Raw genomic sequence first — 16,262 nt, forward strand, 5'->3', positions numbered from 1 at the left:
ATTTTAAGACAAAGTTAATGAGAATTAGGACAAAGTTTTTAAATTAATTTTATCAAATTCCAAAAATGTAAATTAATTTATGAGAAATAAAATTTAAACTTTTTAATTATAACAAGCAATATTTATCTGCATTTATCAAGCTAAATTTTATCCTAATTAACAATATCACAATTATAGGACTATTCAAACTGATCAAACATATCCGTTAAGAAAGAGTTACGTATTACCAAATTCCAATTTAGTTTATAATAAAACTGAAAGATAAGAATGTGCTAAATTCATACTTAGCAATATCATAATTGTAGGACCATCCAAATTAAAAGATATCTTTTAAATAAGAGTTATCTACTAATCAAATACCACATTAAATTTAAAGTTAACCTGAAAGATAAAAATGTGGTGAACTTTATTCCTACCAATATGTAATTATTTAGAATAAACTCAAAGATGTCTTTTATCCGATAAAGTATTTGCTTTTCTCAGATTATTTAAGTCATTAATTGTCATGAAATTCAAAATCAAAAGTTGGCTTCAATTAAATATTAATTTAAATCATTTCAGCAATTAGATGAGACTAAATTATTGTAAGTCAACTATATGGTTCCAATATTAAAAAAAAGGTTTTTTTATTTATTTTGAGAAATCATCAATCTCTATATTTAAAAAAAAATAATTAAATTCTTTGGTTGTATTGAATGAGTGATCAATAATATTTTGAATATGAATTAAAATAAAGATAAATCGTGTGATTAAGGATAAAGCTTTTGAGATGTATATTCTACATAATATATATTCATAGTATAAGATAAGGGTAAGTATGATATAAGAATCCTATCTTTTCATTATACATTATTTTTGAAATTTGAATTAAAATAGAATTTGAGTTGAAATGAACTACCAATTTTTCTTAACCTCTTATATATACTAGTTTTATGAGGCCCGTGCTAAGCCCGGGCCCAAAAATTTAATATTTTAACTTGGGTCCCCTTTAAATGGACTGGTCTTTAGTTTTTGCTCTTCAAATGGGTTGATTTTTAATTTTTGCCTTTCAAAATTGAACTTATGTCATATCTATAAGTTATGTGAGCGCCCTTAAAGAATTTATGCTCCTATAGATATAAGTTTGATTTTGAAGGACGAAAATTAAAGATCAGCCCATTTGAAGAGCAAAAATCAAAGATCAGCCCATTTAAAGGGCAAACCGTGCAATTACTTGTTTTAACTTTCATTGTTAATTATCAGTTAAATTATATACTTGAATTCAGATGCAGCGCCATGATTTGGAGTTTATGGGTGCTGAATTTAAATTTTTTAATTTATTTGGTACTAATAACCTATAGACAAATACAAAGTTTGTGAACCAAAGCTACCGGATTCGATCGAAATCATCACCGGCACTCTAGCTCCACCCAGCTTCAAACTCATTTTGGTGATTATCTTGAATTCATTTAAGATTTTGATAATGTGTTTTATTTTACCTGTATTACCAAAACTCATGTTTTCATCTTCTAGAATCATCTAACACAAGAAAAGAATTCCAATAACTTCAAATCTATACTACAATATTTATAACCTTAGCTTAGAATATTTATACAAATTAACCTAGTGATCCTACAATTAGTAAATAATAATAAAGTAAAAGATTTTAAAATTATATTTCAAATGATTTTAGGACAGATCTTTATAAGCATATATGAGCTCACTAAAAATAAGCTAAGATATAGGAAGTATAAGGATAAAAGATATTATAATACCTAATAAATTACTCAGTTGTAAACGAAAATTTGGCTCCAAAGCTGTCAAGATTTTACCAGAACGTATATGGATAAATAATATATTCTCTACATCCCAAAATAAAGCAATTTGATTAGTTTCGTGCTAAATTGAGTTAGATTAATTCAATCTTTTAAATTAAAATTTAGATATTCAAAAAATATATAGAAAAAACTATAAATTGCAATTTTCCTATCAACACAATGTAAAGATTCTTAAAATATTTGTTAAAGCTTATATAATTTGACTCTAAAAAAATGAAATGTGATAAATATTTTGAGATAAAGGAAAAAAAAAATAACAAAAAGTTACTATAATAAAATTAATTACCAATGTCCAAGTGGAAGAATGATGGTAAATGCAATAGAAACTACCACGGGTCCACGTGAGACCAAATTATAAAGGCCATTGAAATGGTCTCAAAAAGTGAATGAGTGCAAATCAGAATAAGGGAAAAAGACAAAACCACATGTAGAATATTTATAGGCTCAAGCAGCCATGTATTACCCAAAATGACTTAGGAAATTTCTTGATCATGCTTTGGTATGTAAAGAGATAAATAGTAAGTACAACCTTTTTGGTTGGCAAACTCACAACCAAACAGTTCTAAGGGAACTATGGACGACAAAATATTTACATTGTCACTTATTAATAGTAGTAGTAGTATATATATATATATATTCCTTCAGTGATATATAAAATCAATGTGAAGCAACTCCACTTATTATGCAGGCAATAAGATTGCCGACTTTTAACTTTGATATCTTTGGTGAAGTTCAGGCATACAATGTTGAAATTTTTATGAATGTGCATGGCCGTTGTCTTGAACATATTAGTGACAGGTGTAATGCTGATCAATCTTGATGTATCAACCATGAGGTGAGAAAGTATAATAAGGAAGTAAAACTCATTTATTTTTTAAATTACAATTTCTTTTGACTAGAAACTATGTTTAGTTGTCTTTTTCTTTGAAATGTAACATCGGTATAATATATAGTTTCAATATATATATATATATGTGTGTGTGTGAAGGTGATTTTATACATATAGTTTTCTCAAAGAATAATGAACACATAACTGATGTGAGAGACAGTAATTTCAATATTCAAGATATAATTTATAGAATTTTTGCACCACCGGTCATGCTGGTAAGTGGCTGCCATGTTAGCTTTTGATTAGTATTTTGATCAGGAGCCAGCGCCCGCCTAAATCCTTGATTTTTTTTTTTTTTTTTTTTGCCTTTGATAAGGGTTCTAGCATCCAAGAGTCAAGAGAAGGGGAAAGAATGTATTAAAGATGATTAGAATTAAGTGTGGTTCTTAGATACCCTAAATACTATCATAGGATATGAAGAGGTGGCTTAAATAAAACGATGAATTCAAAAACATGACCAGAAAAATGAGAAAAATGCCTGATGCATGCTTCATTTGCGACATAAATATCTTTCTTAATCTTTTCTTTAACAACTTTCTAGAGAGACATAAGTTTTCAGGGTTCTAAGTTTTCTTTGGTCCAATTGAAGGTTCTCAGTTGATATGTTTGAGAAGATCAAAGTTCAAAGCAGAATAGAAGTTTCCTACATATGTAAATATATGAATTTATAATATTTTTTTTAAAAAAAAGAATGAATCAATAGTTTTTTTTTTCCCTCTAGATATTTGATGCATATTTATTGAGTTCTATCTTTGATGCATTTATACTTAAGTAAGAAAATCCACGTTAGAAAACTGCGTAAACCTTTAGAGGAAGATATTCTTAGAAGGATGTTTGGAGATTTTAAAAACATTGTTATGTTTGAGGTTAACTTTTCGGTTTATGAAAAATTTATTAGCAAAATATCTTAATTTATTCAGATAATTTACTAGATGAGATTAGCATTTGAGTTTTCTTTACTTTATACTGCCAGAGTCAGAAAAGAAATTTAAAGTGCAGCATCACACAATTAAGATTTCTGCAAGAATGGTATTGTCAAAGAAACCTTTGCTTAATACTCAAGGATTTAGTGCAATCTTTCTTTGGAGGCAGAAGCAACAAGGACGGAAGCAACACTTAGGTTTATTGATTTTTTGTATTAATGTATATAAGGGTAAAAACTTATTAGTCCATTATGTGTGATTATATATATACTTCTGCTATTTAACCATAAATAACTAATTCCTTTTATTTAATTAAATTACTTAATAATTGTAATTTAAAATAGTTTGATGTAAGCACCCTATATAATGCAGATAAGTTTTTACCCTTGGGTTATAGGTGGTAAAACACTAAATATGAAAAATAAATAATATCATAGTGAGAATATGTATAAATGAATAGAAAGAATGTAGATGTGGCATGTTATAGAAGAATAGACTTATTAAAATTTGAGATAAGAAAGCTTTTTGAATTATAATGAGAAAAGACATACTATTATGAATAAGATCTTTTAGTAGATGAAACCAAAAAAGAAACTTGGATGTAAAGAATTCCAGGCAACATATAAAACTTTAACTACAAATAAAAAATAATTAGTCTACATAAAGAAACTAATTATTTTTGTCATTATCCTACTCAACTGTGGTTTGAATTTGAGTTTAAGAAGATCTTTTATAATGAATTAAAGATAATTTTTTTAAAAATTATTATCATATTTATTTGAAATTTGAGTTTGAATTTAATGATAATGTTTTTAAATATAAATTGAAATTAAAAAAAAAAGCATAATTATGTCAAGTGAAAATGTTACAAGATAAGAAACTAATTATTTTTTATTTATAGTAGAAGTTTAATTCTACGGCAAAGAAGAAACATATATTTAGTTGCCATATAAATTTTCTGCTCTTACCTGGAGACCAAGAAGAAAAGAAAAAAATTCTACAAATTATGCACATTTCAGAACTCATGCATGTATGATTTTTTTCACTATTTTGCTCTTTGTAACGAATGCATATTGGACCTCGCTTGGAAGTAATCTACATTTTCATGCGAAATATATTTGATTTGTCATATGATATGTGATTTTTTTCTTTTTCTTTTTTGGTCACAGGAGGGATGATGATTTGCTTTATTATGGTTTTGCAGCTCTTTGCCACATTGCAAAATTTACAGCAGCTTGGAGTTGAAAGTAGTTTATTTATGGAATAGAGACATAAAAATGTATGTCATTTCCTATGTGCTACTTCACAATATTTATATGGAAAAATTATATTTTATAGATGGGTATTAATTGATGAAGATCAAGAACAGCTCCAATCTTTTTTTTTCTTTCAGAAACTCCTTTTACAATATTTTTATTGAAGTCTTATGAATTAAAGACTTAAAACCATAATCTCAAAGTATGACATTGCATCACATCGATCCTATGATATCTCAAAAAGTTTCATTACGTGCTTTTTATTTTATTTTGATATTGTAATTGAAGTTTTGAAATTTAAATTGAAAAGTATCCACGTTCAATTTACTATAAATGATACGATCTTATAAATTAAAAGATTCAATTGTTGCGATTATATTAATTTTTTATTCAATTTTCTACTAAAAGATAATGATAAAAATGTTCCCCGAGTATTATTTTTTAATATATTTTATCTACAGTAGTGTTATTTATATAATAATAAGATAAGGATAAATATGATCTTAGAATCATATCTTTTGAAATATCTATTATTTTGAAAAAAAAAATGTACTTTGTTCCTAATAATTTATTCACTGGCACGATTTTCGAATTTGAATTTAAATGAAACTTGAGTGTGTATGTGTGTACTCTAATGATATATAAATCAAGATAAGATATTCTTCTCAGTTATTAAGGTAGATTTTATAACGAATTTATATTTGTGGAGATTCTGTAATTTTTTGACAGCTTCAGCTGTAAAGAAACGAAGTGTTAAACCTGTACATCAAGATACTCTCACATTAGTTTTGAATTCGATGTATATCTTTATCAACCTATTTGTTTTTATTAGTTTCTATTTTTTTTTTTATATATCTTAAATATTTAATCTCAGATTCTGCATCCTAAAATACATCACCTTTCACACAACTATTATATCAAGTTAATACTTCTTTTTTGTGTGTTTTATGTATAATATCAAGCGCAAGAGTTTGCAGCAAGGCCAAGGTAGATACTTTGTTTTGGCCATTGATATACCTTTTTTGTTACATAATTAAATTACATGTCCTTGAAATATGTTCTCACTATGAAATGATTCATTTTGATTTATCCTTTCAAAATTTTGCAGTTGCAGGAATAAAGAGATCTTAAATAAGAAGATTAAGACTATTGATTACCTTTAATTTGAGCTGAGTTTCTGTCAGAAACGGTTCCTCTACCCCCCCCCCCCCCCCCCCCAAAAAAAAAAAAGTAGAAGGTCTACGTATATCCTACTCTTCCAAAACCCACCTTTGAAATTACACTGCGTATATTGTTGTTGATTGACTTTAATTTGTATTGAAATTCAGTCAAATAATTATTATTTTTATTTATATTGTTTGTTATAATTCATATTTAGAGTGTGTTTGGTATGAAAGAAAATGTTTTCTGCGTAGATGATGAAAGAAAAATAGTAAAGTTCAGTAACAACCAAAAGAATATAAAAAATAATGGCTGAAACTTTGAACAAGTAGCAAATATTAGATCATTGGAAAAGTAGCAATACCAGTATATCCAAGCATTCTATGCCACGAGCAAGAAAACTACACCCATGTCCGATCTTAACAATTTTTTATCTATTCATTAGCAATATTTCATCCATATTCAAAGTTCCTTGGTCCGTCCATAACTAAATTTGAATTTAAATTTGATAGGTAAAAATTCTTTATAAATTTGAATTAAAACTAAATATTATAAAGATAATTAAAAGCTACTATATTCCAACGGAAATTAGCATTAAAAACACAAATAGGAAAATATTACGCGTGTGTGTAGGAAAGGGATTGGACTAAAGAAAGGAGTGTTAAGGCTTAAAAATGAAGGTAAAAAAAAAGGGTAATTGTCAATAATTACCCATTTTCTTGCAATTTAAATCATGCAAGCTTTTCAAAAATTAAAATTTTTATATATATACACACACATATAATATCAACTTTGATACTAAGTCACTCGACAATTTTAGGACAATGTTTATTTTGAACAATAATAACATATACTTTAATTGAAATATAAAGATTTTAAATTTGAAGTGCCTATAAATTCATTTTGGAAGATGACAGTATATTACTTTTAAATTTTACCTCTATATTATAGGATCTAGGATAGTATCTCCAGTTAGATCGTTATGAAGATACATAAACACATACAAATAAATAAATAAATGAATTTTAAATAAATTTATCATTTGAAATTTAAATAATTAAGTTATAACTCAAAATTGTAAATTAAAAATAAAAGAGAGAATTTTTAATTAAAATAGAGACATATACATTATGCTATATGTTCTAATTTATGTATTCGTTTGTTAGATTTTGCCAGGAGAAGTCTAAATAATCTTAAAATTAAAATATAAATTAGTTTGGTAGGATAATTCATACCACCTGGATAAGCTACAACTCTATACTCTCGAGTTTGTATACAATTCAAATTTATACTACAATATACTTAAAGGATCGAGACCTCCACTCATGAATACAAATGAAAATTATGCAGATTCTTGACTAATTAGTCACGGGCCAAAAATTCATATCATAACGAAACTTATGTAGATTTTGACTTAATATCATAATTTTTTAAAATATGTCACTGGGATATGATAAGGATTTTTTTTTGTTTCATATAAAAATGTCTAAAGTAATTGCAATCGTGATATGATATTAAATGTCAATTTAGATTTTCAATATAATTTTTTTATTTAAATATACATCATTGATGACGTCACGTTTAGTATATTGATAGTTATGTTAATATCCATAAATTTAATAATTTTAAATATGTCAATGTTATATAGCAAAAAAAAAGTTATTATATCAAATAAATAAGATAATAACTTTTTACGATTAATTTCCTTTGATACAGACCGTGCATCGCGCGGGTACGAATACTAGTTTTAACAAAAAAGTGTCATACCTTAGTTGTTTCTTTTATATAATAATAAACAATAACTCTTCTGGTGTCATAATTAACATTTATAACAATATCCTTTGAAGAAAAAAAATGAACGAGAGGAATAACTCCATTAAATTATAAATAAAGCGAGTTGTATAAATAACTTCTCTTTCCCCTTATACTCAAACCACAAAGTTTTTCTTAATTACAATACAAGTAATTAAATCTGAGAGTTATAATAAGTAATCCCAAAACATAAATGATCACTAATGTCTTCATTCGAGTTGAACTTGAACAGGTGGGAAAGTAGGAAGACATTTACTTTTAAGACAAGCAGCCCAAGTACTAAAGCAACCAACTCCAGGAGTTGTAGTGCAACATGAACAATTTAAACCCATATAGTTGAAAGGCACACACCCATGGTTTGTTGACAAGTTTGCAATTGGAACCACTGGCCCTGGACCATCTTGAGGCCTACAGGGGTCCTTTGCACCTGCCACGTCACATAAGAAATTCATCTTTTAGAATTGGTATCCTGATAAAAATGATAAGTAATTTCCCATCACAAATTAAGTTGCATCAATAGTATAAAATTATCTGTTTATGCAACAACTTAAATCCTTGTTCAGATATATGATTCTATGAAAGATGTTATTTTGTTTTTTTTTTAGTTTCTTGTCGGGTATCTAGTACTTGTTTTGGGTCCTGACTAAATTGTGTTCACGACGGGAAGCTTCATTTAAGAGATAAAGTACTCTTTGTCAAATATGCCTCTATTTTTTGGGCTCAAACTCCAGATATCTGATTGAGAGTGAAGGAGTACTTATCTCTTGACCACAACCATTTGAAAGACATTGTTTTGTTAACATAAAATAAAAAGTTCAGCGCACAAAAGTTGATTTATTTTGATCTTTTTGTATAGTAATTTCCCGATTATTTTACTAAGACATACCAGGAGAATCGTGTTAATCAAGATAGGATTATATTCATGGTCGTCACAAAAATCATTCAAATTAAAGTGTTGACATGATGGTTCAGTCAAATAACCAATTAAATGAAAGAATTAAATCCTACCTATTCGTTTGTTTTGTTAGAAGAAATTTAATAAATATACAACTCGTTAAAACCACAAAAATCATGACAAAAGTGTATCGTACTTTTCTATAGGGCTTCTACGTTCAACCAAAACATATGCACCTTCATAAAGAAATTATAAAATTACTTTTTTTGTGCAAAATATTCTTAAGCTTACCAAAATGGACCTGAAAATAGAAGGTCAACATACCTTGGTATAGAGCCACAAAAGTGAAAAATACACAGCAAAGCACAAAGAAACGAAGGGCCATGTTGAATTAGCGCACCAATGGGTAGTAAGTTTTTCTTAATGGTTTCAACTCTTTTTTTATATATAGAGATTTCAACCTATTGTTGTTTTTTTCCACAGTCTTGATCAAAGACTTTATAGATTTCAATTTCTGGTTATTATAAAATTATTTCCATACGTTCATTGTAATTATAAAGGAAATAACATTTACACGATATTGCACCATAATTCTTTTCCTTATTTTGGCATAGCAACATGCCTAATCTGCAATCTGTCTAAAAAAAGATTTTACCATCATTTGTCTTTCAAAGGTCTATTAAAATATGTTAAATCACATTAACCTTTATCTCTAATATTATCAAGATTAACCTCTCATTATGGGCTTTGCGCGTGTATCCGATAGACAATTTTAAAAATCAGTAAAAAATATAATCAATAAAATAAATTGCACTTTTTCTTTTCTTGTTTTTAATTTTATTCTGAGAAAATATTTCTTGCATATTTTCATTTACAATACCATCTTAAGTTAAATATCTAATTGAATTATATATTAATTATCACACACAAACACACACACATGCCACAATCTTTTACTCTGCGACTGGCCGATTAATTACATAATCAAGACTAAGAAAATAATTTAGATATATAATTTACATAAAATCCCACATCAAAAAAACTTTTAAATTATGAAGATTTATAAATATTTTTTTGGTCAAAATGATTTAAATCAATTGTATTTATAAGTTAAGAATTAAGACGAATCATTCAAAATCTTAAAAGTCTAATTTAAGAGTAGACATAAAATTTAAAAACTGTCCATATAGGTAAAAAAAATAAATGATACATGAATTGGCATTTCAAGAGTTAATTCTAGGAAAAGTAAATAGTTTAGAATACATGCATCATACCATTTTTTTTTTTTAATTTCAAGGCAAACTTTAAATTCCATGCCAAATATAGTGTACATATTTATTCATTAGATGTAGAATGAACTTTTTTCCTAAAAGATATAAAAATTCATCAACTTTTGATGGATAATATTGTAGTAATCCAACTTTTAACTTAAAAGATTTTCAATTTTTAATATAGTAAGTAGATAGATAGATAGTTCATTCAAATGGTGCACTTGAACGTGCTAAGCACGGGCCCAAAGTTCACGCCGCTATTAATATCTAGATCAAATATGCATTTAATTGAGAAGTCTACATGATAAAACTTCACCTGTAATTTGATGTACTATAGCTGGAGTTTTATGAGATAACACATTTTGTAGTCCAAGTAATCTTTCAGCGAGTTAACCTGCTCATCTATTGATTCTAATTCATTTTGATCCGCTCAAATTCGTAAGTACATAACTCTAATATTATCATATAGAACATTAGATATAGACCTGGTGGTAAGATACCATTCACAAAATAAAGAGGTTGTTGATCTAATTAAATTAGTTATAACTAGTGCTAGAACTATATTCTAGCCTCTATTAATGGCCTTACAACTCGGAATTGTTTCTTCGAGAACTAACCGGTAGATTGTCTCTTAAAAGAATAAGATAAATAAAGGTGGAGTGTCTTGTATCAACTAGATCACCTCAGTCAGTATGCGAGTATCCAATAAGTTACAAAGTGAAGGATGATTTTAGGTGTTTGCAGCTGGCAAAGTTTGAAGGTACAATTTTACTAGCATTTGTGTGAGCTTGTACACAACAAAATAAATATTTTGGGCGAGTGAATAAATATATGTGAAGGCTTTATCATCATCAATTATGATCTCGTCAATGCTAGAGAAGTCATTGGCGAAGTTAGATACTAAATTTAAATAGAGACAGATAGAGCACTTTACTTGCTACCCCAAATAATTTTATTTGTCATTTCATCTCATTGCTATTTAAATTCATGCCAATTTTTTATGTCTCAGCCGCCTCTTTATTTCTTCTTCCTACAAAATATATATCAAGGTTTAATGTAGTGTAAAGGTTTTATAGAAATACACCAAATTAAACCTAGGTCTTTTCTAGCAACCTCCATTAAGCCAAAATTTCCAGGTCAAAAAATAGTAAATTAAGCTGATTACTACCCAATAATCTTAAACTAAAAAAGTTAAAATTCTGATGAGAAAATGTAGATTAACCTTTGGACATAGGGAAATGATTTGACAATGTCGGAAAGAGAGGGAAAAAGGTGAAATTTATGATATAAAACACACTAGTAAAAGTATTGATAAAGGGGTGACGGAGATAAAAATGAAGATGAAGAAGAATTTGGGTGAAGGTTCTATTTTGGACAAAGAAGTACGGTCCGATAAGAAAGAAGAACAAATGGGGTTGTTTATCTTGGGGATTGTTTTTACTTTAATTGTATTTAAGAAAAAAACAAAATATGAAATTATGTTAGTCATAATTTCGTGTGTCAATCACCAATTACTTCATTTGACACGTTAACGTTGAGTGGGTTTCGTGCTGATAGTTTAACAGACATAGGTGTTCAAAAGAGAATTCTTCGTCAAGTAGAAATATTTATCTGATCACTAACTAAGTGAGAATGTCTAATTTAAAACACGTGCTAAATTTAAAAGGCTATCATCTAAGTATTAGGATTTTTTTTAATGTTACCATATTAAGTGGAGTGGCGGAACATCAAAGCCTCAAATTCTAGACTGAAACGTTATCAGTGTTTTAAAAGGCAGTTTCAGGGTTTACCTCGGGGCTCGCCTTGGGGGCGAGGCAATGGCAAAACGCCCCAGGGTTCACATGCAGGGCTTAGTTCCTGCGAAGCTTACGCTCTAAACACCCGATTGTACGCCCTAAACACGCCTAACGCCCAACGCTCGGGGACATTCTTTAATAAATGAATGATACTTAACAGTTTTCATCTATAGAAATAAGAAGATTGGGTTTAACTTAAATAACAAGTAGTAGTATTGTATATTTACTACTATTTGAGAACATCGTGAGGGTGAATATCACTTAATATTTAAAAAAAAATACATAGCTGAATGGTACATTCTCACTTGTCATTGGTCTTTTGTCTTATGTATTAAAATTATCATATTTTATTATTTGAAAGTAATTTTATTCTTATTCATGAATAAGTTACGTTTTAATTATAATACTGATAAAGTTTATTGATTATTTGTTTAGGGATATAAAATGAATAGTATGATAGTAATATTGTTTTAAGAAATTTTGATTTTTCATTGTTTGAAAGTTAAGATGTTAGAGTTGATTTGCATTTCATAATAACTTTTATTCCATTGTATTGTTTATACTTGTAAAATTATGTTATATATATTTACAAGTTGTAAGTGGCGTATAATGAATTACTTTGAATATATATATATATATATATTTCATTTATTTACAATTTTTTAATGTAATTTACTTATTTAATTATTGTAATTATATTATTTTATAAAATACTAAAAATTAAATACTCATGGAGCTCGCCTCGCCGAGGCATACATAAAAAGCCCCTTCTTATACCCCAGTCTTTTAAAACACTGAACATGATATGACACTCAGTGCCTAAAACTTTCACCAGGCAAACCAACTAAGCAATTCTACCCATTTTTATGAAAATGCATATTAAACCTTATAAAATATTCATGTTCAGCAATAAATATATCATATGCCTCATTAGCCAAATCATAATCAATTGTGCACTTAAAATATGGTTCTTAGATTCCTGAACTAACTAACTAACCCAGTATCATGAAACTTCTATTATCAAACAAAAAAATACAACCTGCATGCAGCGTATCAGACTACGCAAAACCCAGAAAGAAAATTCTAGAACTGTAACAGGCTCTATCAGTGGATCAATAGAAGGAGAAAATGTCTAACTCGTATCATCAACTCCAAGAGAAGTGAGTTCTAGAATATCACGTAAGTTTCTCAACATAGGAAGCTGAATACAGTTTCTATGCAATTTTACCTAATAAATATCATCAACTTTTTCAAAAATAAAATAAAAATTGAATGAATTCTTTAAAACCTCATAATACATGATAAAACAAAATATCATAAATGTTTCACTAATCCATTTATGTAAAGTTTTAGACATTTTAAAGATATATCATTTGGAAAATAGCCAGATTAGATCAAAAGTGTAGTTGAACAAATCATCCATTAAGTAGATAGTTCCTATTAACACTGACATCATTATCACAATTGTGCCATGAGGAATATCACGACGAACGACCAACACCTAGTTATCAAGACGGTCTCACCACATATACTATGGATCAACACTCCAAGGGAGTAGCACCCTAAATGTATCCCATCTTTGAGGTTGATACGAGTGGTAATCATTTTCGATTTACTTACTAGCCTATGAGTAAACATGAGGATCATTAAGCGTGCTTATAATTCCTTCTATTCAATTGCCTACAATTTTATACTACTTCTAGAAGAAATGGATTAAGAAAAGGGAGAAGGAAATCAAAGAACATCAAGAAGTTTTTTTCTGGAAAAAAAAAAAAAACTTTGTTCGAACAATAATAACGAAGTTGATAATAAATATCTGTTAGGTATTTGGTGTGAATGGATTCCGAAAATATTTTTCGGAACAATCTTAAGGAAATTATGATCACTATTATTATTTTTCTGTATTCTGCTTTGTTTGAGACAAAACAAGGAAAAGAATTATTTTATAGAAGAAATTGTGGGTGAAGAGCACGTTGTTGGTCTGCTACTGATTCATAAAGTCGGTTGCATTCCAGAAAGTCGTATTCAATTCGAAAAGTCATAAGAGAAATTAAATTATGAAGTTATCTGCTCTCATTCTGTGCTTCCTTGACGACAAAGTTCAACAAGGGCTGTGTTTATCCGGAAATACACTGAAAGTGACGATTGGACTTTTACAGAACATAAGTCATCTTGGGGCTTATAAGAGAGAAATGGAAATGGACAATTCCTGGAAATATGGCCTCTACGAAACGGCACTAAATTGACGGGCATTAGTCAAATTACCAAACTAATGCTCCTGGCACATAATCTTTACAAGTTTTTCCAATGGAAGAATTTTTTTTTCTTCCAGTTAGATCCGTGCACTAATTAATAAAACAAAAGTTGGAGGTTGTGATTGTAGAGAAGTTCGGTTCAATTTCGATTTTGATGGAAGATCTGCAATTGATGTCACTTCAAGGAGACGTTACTACAAGCAAATTTTACTAGTTGCTGCCTGTTGATATTATTTTCATGGTTAAAGATTTGTTTGGACACAATGCCACTCCTTGTGTGATCAAAGTCATATAGTTACACGCTGCATATTAAATAGAATGTGCAACATACATTACTATGACTAACCTCTTCTTTTTATTGTGGCTATTCTTGAACAGTCACGTTCTTTCACCATGCATTAGGGTGAAGAGTATCTATTAGTCGAAGGAGTGGCCGGGGAAAATTTGATGATGTCAAAGTATTTATTAATTAACACTTTCATAGCGAAAGACGATGCTGAAGAAATCACTGAAGCAAAGAGATCGAAGGTCACATTTGAGGTTAAATACGATTTCTTGCTCTCTTCTGGAATTGTATTTTAAAATTCAAATTTAAACCACCTTTTGCCTAAATAGTGGTTTCAGTACCTTTTGGGGTGAATTGCCAATGGAAGGCATTGGACTTTTGACATAATACTTTTTGTGTAAAAGAAGAATTTTAATCATCGAGGGCACTGTGAAGACTCTTGTCCATGTTTACGATAAGTTTGATGATGTCCTTATTGAAGAGCAAGTAATTAGCCATTGCTATAAAAAGGGTAAGCGAAAAGGAAATTTTAATCTAAATTTGATTAAGAAAATAGAGATAACAAACGGGAGTATTGAAGGAATACGAAATAGCAAGAAACCAGTTTCGTTTAATCTTTTTCCATTTTGTGCCTTCATTACTTACAAGTTTCACAAGGGTTGGAAGTCTAAGTGCATACTAAGTCTATCCCTGTTAAGTGTGGCAGTGGAATCATACGAATTTTGTGGTGTTTTACCTTTGTTGAAAATGATTCCAATCTTTGTTCAAAGTGGAGAAATCTTTTCAAGGGAAATGTAGTGGCTTCATATTTCCAGTACATTGTGGATTTGATCCAATGTAATTAAATGTATTAGAATGTATTTTTAAGGAAGAAAAGTTCAAGCCACTATTTGTAAGTAAACATACGAATAAATATATATATTATCGGACTGCTTAATGACAGTCGTGCACTGCATCTTAAATTATGAAACTGTTTCTTGGAAACATATGTATAGTTGGACATATACATATTTATATAGGAAATTGATAAAGAATTTGGCAAAGAACTGTACTGTGTGTACTCTCTGTTTTTAGGCCTTATGTATTATGCTTGTGGGAGACTAAATCCTAGTGATTTCTATTCCCGTTTTGGATATTAAAATCTTTGAATTTTTTTTTTACTCTGTTATTGAGATTAAAGTCGGCGTGACTTTCTACTCCGTTTTCCGGTTTAAAGATTAAAAACTGTACCAAATAAATCTGTTTGTTTGTATTCGGTTTGAAAATATAAAAACTTCGCCGTTTTATTAATGTGACAAACAGAAAGGTAACAATAAAAATTCAGAGTGAAGTTACGACCGTCGTCTACTGCGAAGAACGATGTAACTCAAAATCCTAAAGGCACAGTTTTGTATGAAACAGTGTATTTGTTGGATCATGTGCTAACTATATTCGATTGGATCCAAGCACAATTCTTTTATTACTAATTAATATAATTAATTTCTTAGAAGGACAAGTGACATGAAGTCAGTGGGCTTGTGCATAAGGTTTGACTTAGTATAGTCCTTGGCAAACATCAATGTGAAATTTTTGGCTATAGAAGATCCATATATGGTTTGCCACAATATGGGTACTACTCCAGTAAATGCTCTCAATTGAAATGGAATTTAATATTTTTCCATTAATATTGGCTCTTTCTGGACTATTATTTATGTTGAGGATATTAACAAAATTGAATTGGTTTGGCATCTCCGGAATGAGATCATAGTGAATTTCGCATGAGTCATTAAGTATTAATGATCATTGCATCAGTCGGTATGAATACGGGGAAAAAAAAATATTCCTCCATTTGCGGCTTTGATCTTTTTCTCACGTGTGGTCCTCCACTGGAATGAAGAAAATAAGTCCATTTGATGCATTGC

The sequence above is a fragment of the Lycium barbarum genome, chromosome 4 (assembly GCF_019175385.1).
Source record: "Lycium barbarum isolate Lr01 chromosome 4, ASM1917538v2, whole genome shotgun sequence".
Taxonomy (NCBI): Eukaryota; Viridiplantae; Streptophyta; class Magnoliopsida; order Solanales; family Solanaceae; genus Lycium; species Lycium barbarum.